Raw genomic sequence first — 12,162 nt, 5'->3', positions numbered from 1 at the left:
TAACAGTTTTACAATATGCAAGAAACTACATATTTGAATCTATTAATCACGTGAAGAAAAGTTTGGATGTCAACTCAAAAGTATGGAGGTGCAGTTATTTGATATCCGTGGGCTTCAATTTTATTATATGTTAAATGGAGTTAAATACTGTTTTCCTCATAGAGTTGCTGTGAGGCTCTACATGGAAAGTGCTTAGCACAGTTGTTGACGCATCTTATAAACAGCAGCCATGGTTGTGGTTGTGGTTGTTGCCTTCCGATGAGCCATCCCAACTTTAATAGTAACACCGTCTCCAAATTCCTTCTCCTTACTAACCCCCAAGTGATATATCTAAAACATATGAACAAACATGTCCCTCCCATGCTGAAATTAACATTGTCCTAGTTTTTTATCACTTAAAGTATGTAGTCCAAGCACTCCTGCATGACTTGCAATGACAACCTAGACCAGACCCCTGCCTACCTCCTCTGTAATTTAGGGTTGCCAATACATCTTTCACGAAATTGTTGGGGAAAAATAATGGGGGGGAAGAAAAGAAGAAATTTTAAAAAAAGAAAAGCTTAGTCTATGTATGTAAAGCATTTGGCATGAAACAGGTATATAACGAATGGTAAGTTGTAGGAAGGAAGAAAGGGAGAGAGGCAAGATTGTTGCCTAATTTGATAATGTTGGCATTAGAAGGATACCTATTATGATGACAGGTCTCAGTCTGTTGGTCTCGATACCCACTTTCTAGCTTAGCTGGGTAGAAGAGGCATAAGGAAAATAAGTAGGCTACATGATTTTATCCCATTTTGTATATGAGAGAACTGTGGTCCTGAAAGGTTAAGTGATTTGCCCAAGAATTTACACGGAATTCATGGCAGAACCAGGATTCTTATGTGAATCTGTCAGATTCCAGAGCTGCTTTTTTTCCCCTCCATTCCATGGCTCTCTGAAATATTCTAATTTTATTGTGGTGTCTCAAACATGCTCTCCTCCTAGGGGGAGATAACTTTCAATATTAGCCTCTCTGAGCCTCAGGGTCTAGCTTGTAAAATTGGGCTAATAATAATTGCCTTTTAAATGAGCTAATACTTGTGAAGTGCCTAGAATAGCCCTTGATAAGTGTTACCTCTGTTGTTGTTTTAATTTTACAGTATCACCTCATTGGATTTCTGATTTAAATAGAAAATCAGTGTATGAGGCTTTGGCCAAAATAGGTCAGATCTCTCATGGGAGCATTATCCCTTCCACATAAGGTAAACATCAGTGTTCTGATATATCCTTGATCATTTTCCTAACCATTACCATAGGTCCTTAACATTCCTGTGAACTCAAGACCCAATAATGGGTGCTAAATAATTACTAATTCAAAATTAGTTATTAAAATCCCTGCTATTAAAAGCTTGCAACTGGGACTTCCCTGGTGGCACAGTGGTTAAGAATCCTCGTGCCAATGCAGAGGATACGGGTTCGAGCCCCAGTCCAGGAAGATCCCACATGCCACGGAGCAACTAAGCCCGTGCACCACAACTACTGACCCTGCACTCTAGAGCCTACAAGCCACAACTACTGAGCCTGCGAGCCACAACTACTGAAGCCCATGTGCCTAGAACCCGCTCTCCGCAACAAGAGAAGCCACCACAATGAGAAGCCCGCGCACCGCAATGAAGAGTAGCCCCTGCTCACCACAACTAGAGAAAGCCGGTGCGCAGCAACGAAGACTCAACACAGCCAAAAATAAATAAATAATAAAAAGCTTGCAACAAACCTGTAAAATTAGCACACATCTCAAAAAGAAAAAAGAAAAAAATTAACCATACATTCCATGGTAAAATTATATATTCTTATCTAATAAACTTGCCATAGTATCCTATTTTTAAGAACTCAACTTTTCCCCATAGTTCTTAAAAATACCGTGAAGCTCAGTTAAAAATATAAATGTTGTTTATAAATAATGTTAAAATATACATTTTCTATTATTACAGTAATAATGGTAATATCCAAAATTCTATAACATTCCATAATTTATGATGTGTTTTTACATTTATTGTGTTTAATTTTTCTCATGAACGTGTTTGACCAGGCATATTGTAAATATAAATGTTGTCATTTATATTCATGGCAAGGTGAAAATGAATGGTGCATTTCAAAGGATAATTTAAATCATCCTTTATACATATAACATGTCAAGAAAAGGACTTGCCTGGACAGAGACAGTACTGTTTAATAGAAATTAACTGAGCATTTATCACGGCCACAGTGGATTAGGCAGAGGACACAGGATGACCTGAACACAATCCCTGTCCTTTGTGAGGACCCAGCCCGTCTGGACGTGGCTGAACAACATGCATATTGCTGAGCTGAAATATTTAGATTCTCAGGTTGTGTAGTCCATAGAGAGGAAGCAAAGAGGGAGGACTCAATCAGCTGATAATTTAGAAAACACTATCGTCATGAGAAGGTGCTGTAGGGCCAGAGGCTAGAGGCTTGCTTGCCAATATGTCGTCTGCAGAGCAACAGCATCTGCATGCCCAGGAGTGCAACAGGACTACAGCATCTCAGGGCCCACACCTGACCTTCTGAGGCAGCTTTTGAACTTCAACAAGATTCCCAAGTGATCTGTACATACATTATAGTTGGTTTAGAAGCCCCGGTATAGAATGGTTCTCCATGCTGCCTGTACATTAGAAAGATCGGGGGAGTTTTATTAAAAATGTCCAGACCTGGGCCTTACCTCAAGAATCACTTACCCACCTTCGTCATATCTCAGCTCAAACATCACTTTCTCTTGGAAGTCTTCCCTGACCCACCTTCAGGCCAAGATTGATTCCTCAGTGATCATTCTCAAGGCATGCTTAGCTCTAATTACACTTTGTAACTAAGCATTTGTTTATGGTATATGATAACTGTCTCTCAGATTGGCAAATGCTCTATGAGAGCAGCAACTGTTTCTGGTTTTGCTTAGCGTTACACCCCCAGCGCCTAGTAGAGTTCCTGTCACATGTTAGACATTCAATACGCTCATTCATTCATTCCACAAATATCTGTTGAGCATCTACAGTATTCTTACTGCTTGGGATATATCAGTGAATGAAACAAGGGTCCCTGAAGGAAATGACAGACAATAAATGTGTTGTTCTATCTCTAGCAAGGAAAGAAAATTAATGGTAAGGATGAAAAATAAAAGGATAATATAGTACATTAGAGAGATACACGTGTTGTAAAAACTAAGAATGAAGGCAGGGTTAGGGGAACTGGGAGCTCTAATGGGGCTGGGACAAGGTAACATTTTAAATAGGGCAGTAAGGGTAACACGTCACATCTGCAAGAGACTTGGAGGGAGAGAGTTAGCCCACAGATCTCTCGAGAAAGAACATGCCGGACTAGAGAAACAACACTGCAAAGGTCCTGAGGAAGGAGCACGCTGGTGTTCCAGGAACTGCAAAAAGGCCAGAGTGGGCAACGTGGAATAGTGGGGAGACAGAGGAGGTGGGCAAGCTGGGCGTTAGGAGCTGGAGACGACTACACAGAGGGAACTGAGGACCAGACCGTATAATGCAGGTTCTCGCAGGCGGGTGGTAAGGACTTAGGCTTTTTCACTGTGTGAAACATGGAGTCATTGCAGGATTTTGAACAGCAGAGTGATATAACTTGACTTATTTTTAAAGGGAATATTCTGATTACTGTGTTGAGAACATATTAAAGTGGATCAAGAGTAGAAGCAGAGAAAAAAAATCAAGAAACTACTGCAGCAAGTTGGGTGAAAAATGATGGTAATGATGGTGGCTTGGACCCAGGCGTTAGCAGCGGCATTGGAGAGAATTGGTTCAGTCTGAATAACATGTATACACACATGCCAATCCATGTATTATCACAAAGCAAACACAACTATGTAAACATCACTAAGGTCAAGGAAGAGAAGTCCACTCATATCTCCTCCTCCCTAAGGGTAACTACTATCCTGACTTCTAACACCATTAGTTTACCTATTTTCAATCTTTACATAAATGGAATCAACAATATATATTTTTTGTGGGTCTGTCCTCTTCTCTTGAAATCGATTCATGTTGTTACATGTAATTGAAGTTCATGAAAGTTTATTGCAGGATAGTGTTTGAGTGTATAAATATGCATAATTTGTTTACCCTTCTTACTGTTGTCAAGTATTGGTTGTTCCCAGCTTGTGGCTATTTTGAATAATGGTACCATGAACATTCTTAAACATATATTTTTGTGTCAATATCTATTGGTCTTATTGCTAGAAGTAGAATTGGATATTAGGTAATTAGTTATGGATACATACAATTTTAGTAGATAATGTTAAGCAATTTCCTAAAGTGCTTTTTTTTTTTCTTATTTTTTGCAAATATTTTCTCCCAGTCTGTAGGTTGTCTTTTTGTTTTGTTTATGGTTTCCTTTACTGTACAGAAGCTTTTAAGTTTGGTTAGGTCCCATTTGTTCATTTTTGCTTTTATTTCATTGCCTTGGGAGACTGACCTAAGAAAACAGTGGTACAGTTTATATCAGAGAGTGTTTTGCCTGTGTTTTCTTCTAGGAGTTTTATGGTGTCATGTCTTATATTTAAGTCTTTAAGTTTATTTTTGTGTGTGGTGTGAGGCTGTGTTCTAACTTCATTGATTTATATCTGGCTGTCAACTTGCCTAGCACCACTTGTTGAAGAGACTATCTTTTTTCCATTGTATATTCTTGCCTCCTTTGTCGAAGATTAATTGACTGTAAGTGTGTGGGTTTATTTCTGGGCTCTCTATTCTGTTCTACTGATCCATATGTCTGTTTTTGTGCCAATACCATGCTGTTTTGGTCATTGTAGCTTTGTAGTATTGTCTGAAGTCTGAGAGGGTTATGTCTCTTGCTCTGTATGAATTTATATTAACCATAAACAATGTGTAAAAGTTATAGTTGCTCCACATTTGATATTACCAGTCTTTTAAATTTTACCCATTCTGGTGGATGTGTAAAACCTTGTGGTTTTGTCTTTCTCTCATTATTGATATTGAGTATGTGAGTGCTTATTGACCATTCACACATCTTCCTTTGTGAAGTGTTACTTCAAGTCTTTTGCACATTTTTATTCAGCTGTTTGATTTTTTTAATTATAGGAGTTTATTATATATTTTGGTTATAAGTTCTTTGTAAGAAATGTGTATTGTGAATACTTTCTCCTATTCCATATAATTATTTCCTTAATGATGTCATTTAATAAACAAAAGTTTTTAATCTAATGAAGTCTAATATATCACATTTTTTCCTTTATAGTTATGGCTTTCTCAGTCCTTGCCTAACTCCAGCTCATGAAGCTATTCTCCTATACTGTCTTCTAGATATGTTAGGTATCTCAAATTAATTTTTGTGAATAGTGTGATATAGAGGTTGAGTATTTTATTCTCATTTGACTATCCAGTTGTTTCTGCACAATCTGTTAAAAATATCATCCTCTATCCATTGTATTGCTTATTTGCAGTTAATGGGTAAATCTCTCCTATGCAATTTCCCTTGCCCTTCCCACCTTACTGGGATAGGTGCTGAACAGAGAAAAACAGCATAGCAACCCAAGTGAGCTCTCTGATACTTTTTGTGTCTTGATTTTACCACAGACTTCACTCATCATGTCACCTCATTGAGTTACTACACAGGATTTTATTTTCCCCTATTTAGATGAGGTGGAATGTACAATATAAGTATCAGAAAATCAGGTTTGTGGAATGCTTTGGATATTTGTTAAATAATGCAACTTCAGCCATCATACAACTTGGAATACAATAATTAAGACAATGTTAAGCATGTAATTTTTTGAGGGAGAATAGCTCCTCCAAATCAAATTCTAAGGCCTTCATTAATTGCTAATGCATACCACTGTGATAAGCAAGCCTACTAACTGGAGTTCCTTATTTTTTTTTTCTTTTTTTTTTTAATTTTTTGCTTTATAACAAATTTAGTCAGTTATACATATACATATGTTTCCATATCCCCTCCCTTTTGCGTCTCCCTCCCACCCTCCCTATCCCACCCCTCCAGGCGGTCACCGCCTAAAGTGCATTTTATCAACTTTAACTCTTACCAGTTGGGTATAAAGTGTTCCAATTGCTCTGTATCAGTCTTTGCAAATTTTAGCCATTTTATTGAATATGTAGTGATATCTCAGAGGGGATTTAATTTACATTTTTCTGATGACTTAAAGCTGAACACCTTTTCATATGTTTATTGACCATTTGGAGATGGTCTTTGTGAAGTACCTCTTCAAGAATGCATTCTTCTATTGAATTGTCTGTGTCTTTTTTTCTCACTGATTTCTAGAAATTCCTTCTATATTTTGGGAATGAGACTTTTGTCAACTGCATGTATTGCAAATGTCTTCTCATACTATGTGGTTTACCATTCACTTTCTTCAATAGTGTCTTCTGATGATTACAATTTCTTAACTTTAATGTAGTCTGATTTATTAATATTTTCATTTATGGTTAATGCTTTTTGTCTCTTATTGAGAAATCTTTCCACATGGAAAGATCATGAAGATCTTGTGTTATGTTACCTTCTAGACATTTTATTAGTTTACTACTTATATTTAGCTCTACTATCCAACTGGACTTAATTATGGTGCAAAATAGGGATCAAGTTTCATTTTTTTCCCATGTGAAGAGCCAGCTGACCTGGCACCATCTATTGAAAAGACCATCTTTCCACTTCTCTTCTATACTGCAACTTTTATCACAAATCAAGAGTTCATGTTTGTGTGTGTCTAGTTCTAAATTCTCTGTTCTGTTCCACTGATCTATTGCCAATTATTTTGGCTTTCAGCCCAGATATTCAGTAGTACAAGTTGTCCATGTTTTTCTTCTGCTTTAAGAGTATTTTGGATATTCTTAGCCCTTTGCATTTCCACGTAAATTTTAGAATCAGCTTGTTAACTTTAACAACAATAACAATGAAAAACTCACTCAGGTTTTGGTTGTGATTTAAATCTATAAATGAATTAGGGGAGAACCGACATCTGTACAATACTGCATCCTCCAATCAGTGAACATGGTACACACATCTATTGATTTATGTCTTTAATTTCTGTCAATAATGCTTTACAGATTTGTGTGTAGATGCCTTACATATCTTTCATTAAATATATATCCAAGAGTTTTATATTTTTAATGCCACCACAAATAATCACTTTATTCTATTATATAGAAATATGTAAAAATTTATATGTTGAACTTGTACCCAGGAAACTTGCTAAACTTATTAACTACATAACTTATCTGTAGACTGTTTTGGATTTTCAGTGTATGCAATTACATTGTATAAGAATAACAACATTCCCATTTCTTTCTTTTGAATGCTTGTAGTTTTTAATTTTTCTTTGCCTACAGGACCTTACTTCTGTAAGGTTTTCCTGTCTCATTCCTAGTCCAGAGGAAAGCTTTCAACAGTTCTCCTTTAAGTATGATGCTTGCTGTATGCTTTTTGCAGATGTCCATAACCAGATTAAGGAAGCTTCCTTCTATTCCTAGTTTGCTGAAGTTTTTTTTGTCACGAAGAGATGTTGAATTTTATCAAATTATTTTTCTGTATCTCTTTTTCTCTTTTATTCTGTTAATGTGGAAAATCACACTAATTGACTTGCAAATGTTAAACCAAACTTTGATTTCTGGGTTAAAATCTATTTGATCATGATATAATATCCTTTTCATATATTGCCAGATTTAGTTAGATAACAAAATCCTAAAACAATGTTAGCAATGTTCATGGATGAGATTGGCCTGATATTTGCCTTATACCAACCTTCTCAGGTTTTGGCATTAAGGTTATACTGGCTTCATAAACATATTGAGGTGCAGTTAGTCTTTTTATTCTCTGGAAGACTTTGTGTCAGATTAGCATTATTTTTTTGTTTTATACTTGGTAGGATTTGCCAATAAGATCATTTAAGTATGGAGTTTCCTTTTTGGTGAAGGTTTAAAATGCTGATTAAATCTAAAAATTATAGAATGGGAAGAAATAGCATCAGGCCTGAAAGCCATTCTCTCCTTTCACTGAAAGACACCTGGGTAGAAAGAAAGATGACCTAGTCAAGTAAACTTCAAGACCAAACTCAGTCCTTCTACGTGCCGTAAGTGCCCGGTATATCCTTCCTGAGAGCCATATCTACAGCAAGGAGAAATTTGCAGTTTTCAGAATTATTTTTCCTTGATTGTGTTAAGAATGAAATTTTGCTACTGCGATTGTCCCTACTTTCCTTGGCTTTATTGTAAACATCTCCTTGTCAGGTTTTTTTTTTTTTTTCTAATGTTCCCTTTTAGTCACCTCCCAGTGTCCAGCAAAACAGGCTGATGGAATAGGAAAGGAATCAGAGAAAAATATTAATATATTAATATCTAGAATGCTATTCCCACAACATCCATGTATTCATTAGAAAAAAAATGAATGATAGAAGCAAATTTGGGATATTATTTGTGAAATAAGTGACAGAGAAAGACAAATATCATATGATCTAACTTATATGTGGAATCTAAAAAAAAATTATAGAAACAGAATAGATGGTGGTTTCTGGAGCTGGGGGTGCAGACTGAGAATGAGTGAAGACAGTCAAAGTGCACAAACTTCTAGTTATAAGACAAATACATCCTGGGGATGTAAGATACAACATGATGACTGTAGTTAACGATACTGTATTATATACTTGAAAGTTGCTAAGAGAGTAGATCTTGAACACTCTCACTACACACACAAAAAATTGTAATTATGTGAGTTGATGGATGGGTTAACTAATCTTATAGTAGTAAACATTTCACAATGTATACATATATCAAATCATTATGCTATACACCCTAAGCTTACACAATATTATATGTCAATTGTATCTCAATAAATCTGGAAAAAAGATGCAAAATTTATTTGAAGGTGTCTTGTAATTAGCAGAAAAAGTGAAACTGCTCAGCCTTGAAAGGTAAGACCAGGTCAAGTCTCTTCCAATGTCACACTCGCATTCACCCACATTTGACCTCCCAAAGGAAGAAGCAGGAGATAAATAAGATGCTTTAGTTGACAGTTTGATATGGGAAACACTTAACTTTTTGATGGTTTATCTCAGTCAGAATTCAGTGGTTATTTCCCATCTAGTCTAATAACATGAAAAGTAAGCAATCATGTCACTGGTGTCATGTCCTTAGAAATGTGATTCAAGACAGTCACAGTGCTCTTCAACATGTTTTCTTCTTTCCCTGATCATTTTTAAACTGGTAACTTACATTTGAAGTGACTTTGAGAATGATTTTTTTTTCTCTCTTCATACAAAAAAGGAGGGGGGAGGGGGGAACATTCCCAAGCTTGTGCTATGAAATCCTTTTGGAACAAACCTAGTTTCTCAGTTAAGTGGTAATCAATATTGCTGCCAAACAAATTATCTTTGCAGTGAGACATAAAGTATATCTTTGTGTTTCCTAATAATTACAAAAGCCCTATATTAACCCTCTTAGGTTATGACATGGGCAAAATTATCAATAAAATCATAGTCTTTACACAAAAGCCTCCAAGCTCTCTCAGAACCTTCCTGCCGCCACATTAGGACCTCACTGTTCCAGCCTCCAGGGCCCATTCCATCCTTCCAGCCTGCGACCAGCAGCAGAGAAAAACTAATTACATACCATTTTCTTGCCCCGTACACACTTTGAAGTGAGCAAAAAGATTAGAGTAAATTTTAACAGTGAGGGAAATAGTGCACATCCAGGCCGGTCAGTGTGGCAGTCAGATCGGTGCCAAGTTCTGGAAGGTGATCAGTGATGAACATGGCATCAACCCCACCAGCACCTATCATGGTGCTAGCAACCTACAGCTAGACCGCATCTCCGTGTACTACAGTAAGCCACAGGTGGCAAATTTGTTCCTCGTGCTATCCTGGTGGATCTAGAACCAGGGACCATGGACTCTGTTCACTCAGGTCCTTTAGGTCAGATCTTCAGACCAGACAACTTTGTTTTTAGTCAGTCTGAGGCAAGCAACAGCTGGGCCACGGGCCACTATACAGAGGGGGCCAAGCTGGTTGACTCGGTCCTGGATGTGGTTCAGAAGGAGGCCGAGAGCTGTGACTCCTGGCAGGACTTCCAGCTGACTCACTCGCTGGGAGGGGGCATGGGCTCTGTAATGGGCACCTTGCTCATCAGCAACACCTGTAAAGAATATCCTGACCACATCCTGAACACCTTCAGTGTGGTGCCCTCACCCAAAGTGTCCGACACTGTGCTTGAGCACTACAACTCCACCCTCTCTGTCCATGAGCTGGTGGAGAACACAGACGACACTTATTGCATTGACAACGAGGCCCTTTATGACATCTGTTTCTGCACCCTCAAGCTGACCACGCCAACCTACAGGGACCTGAACCACCTCATCTCAGCCACCATGAGTGGTGTCACCACCTGCCTCTGCTTCCCTGGCCAGCTCAGTGCTGACCTCCACAAGCTAGCAGTCAACATGGTGCCCTTCCCACATCTCCACATCTTCCTGCCTGACTTTGCCCCTCTAACCAGCCGTGGAAACCAGCAGTATCGAGCCCTCCCTGTGACCGAGCTCACCCAGCAGGTCTTAGATGCCAAGAACATGACGGCGGCCTGTGACCCCCCACCATGGCCCGTACCTCATCATGGCTGCTGTCTTCCGTGGATGGATGTCCATGAAGGTGGTGCATGAGCAGATGCTCAGCGTGCAGAACAAGAACCACAGCTACTTCATGGAATGGATCCCCAACAACGTCAAGACAGCCATCTGTGACATCCCAGCCCATGGCCTCATAATGGCGGTCACCTTCATTGGCTACAGCACGGCCATCCAGGAGCTGTTTAAGTGCATCTCAGAGGGGTTCACTGCCATATTCCGCCAGAAGGCCTTCCTCCACTGGTACACAGGTGAGGGCATGGATGAGATGGAGTTCACTGAGGCTGAGAGCAACGTCAACAACCTTGTCTCCGAGTCCCAGCAGTACCAGGATGCCACTGCAGAAGAGGAGGAGGATTTCAGTGAGGAGGCTGAAGAGGAGGCCTAAGGCTGAGTCCCCATGACCACAGGCTTCTCAGTCCCCTCAGCCTTCTTCCTCAACCGCCCCTTTCTTCACCCTCAGAATTTGTGTTTTTTGCCTCTATCTTGTTTTTTCTTTTTGGTGGTGGTGGGGGGTGTTTCTAGAACACTGCCTGGTATATGATAGGTGCTCAACAAATATTTGTTGTTTGTTGAATGTCTCCTCTCTCTTTCCACTCTGGGGAACCTAGATTTCTGCCATTCTGGGTAACCCTATATTTCCTTCTCGTGCCCACTCCTCCTACATGTCCAGTTAACATTTCCCTCTCTGTTTTTCAGATAACTCTCCAAGAAGCCAAAAATAAATGGGAATTGAAAACAAAAACAAACCAACAAACAAAAATAAAAGCCTCCAAGACCTCCTGAACTGAACAATTCTGACCCTCCTTGGGCATGGCTCTGTCATTGGGTTATGAATCTTTTTAAGCTGCAGGGTTTTATATAAAATAAATATATTTTATTTAAATATATTTTTACACAAATGGAATTTCTATATTTCAAGGTAGAATTGTATGTAACTATGCAATTTGGTCAGTTGGATTTAGTTCAGTTGATCTTCATACCATAATATTAAAGGGTATAGAGATATAAGAGTTCTAACACTCTTAGAAAGAGCTTTAAAAACTGCTAGGATGTGGGAGGAGTTTCAACATGATGGAAGAGTAAGACGCAGAGATCACCTTCCTCCCCACAAATACATCAGAAATACATCTACATGTGGAATAACTCCTACAGAACACCTACTGAACCCTAGCAGAAGACCACAGACCTCCCAAAATGCAAGAAACTCCCCCACATACCTGGGTAGGGCAAAAGAAAAAAGAAAAACAGAGACAAAGAATAGGGATGGGGCTTCCCTGGTGGTGCAGTGGTTGAGAATCTGCCTGCTAATGCACTGGACACGAGTTCGAGCCCTGGTGTGGGAGGATCCCACATGCCACGGAGCAACTAGGCCCTTGAGCCACAACTACTGAGCCTGCGCATCTGGAGCCTGTGCTCCGCAACAATAGAGGCCGCAATAGTGAGAGGCCCGTGCACCACGATGAAGAGTGGTCCCCGCTTGCCACAACTAGAGAAAGCCCTCGCACAGAAACGAAG

The 12,162-nt window shown here is 39.1% G+C and overlaps 1 pseudogene across 1 annotated transcript; it reads left to right on the top strand.

The window, feature by feature from the left end:
- Positions 1-9,697: 9,697 nt before the first annotated feature.
- On the top strand, positions 9,698-11,161 carry LOC309805083 (tubulin beta chain-like; annotated as a pseudogene). Its single transcript has one exon. The product of its transcript is annotated as a tubulin beta chain-like (transcript).
- Positions 11,162-12,162: the final 1,001 nt, after the last annotated feature.

Source organism: Mesoplodon mirus, assembly GCF_964341445.2.
Source record: "Mesoplodon mirus genome assembly, chromosome: 5".
NCBI classification, from domain to species: domain Eukaryota; kingdom Metazoa; phylum Chordata; class Mammalia; order Artiodactyla; family Ziphiidae; genus Mesoplodon; species Mesoplodon mirus.
This window is presented reverse-complemented; position numbering and strand designations above follow the sequence as displayed.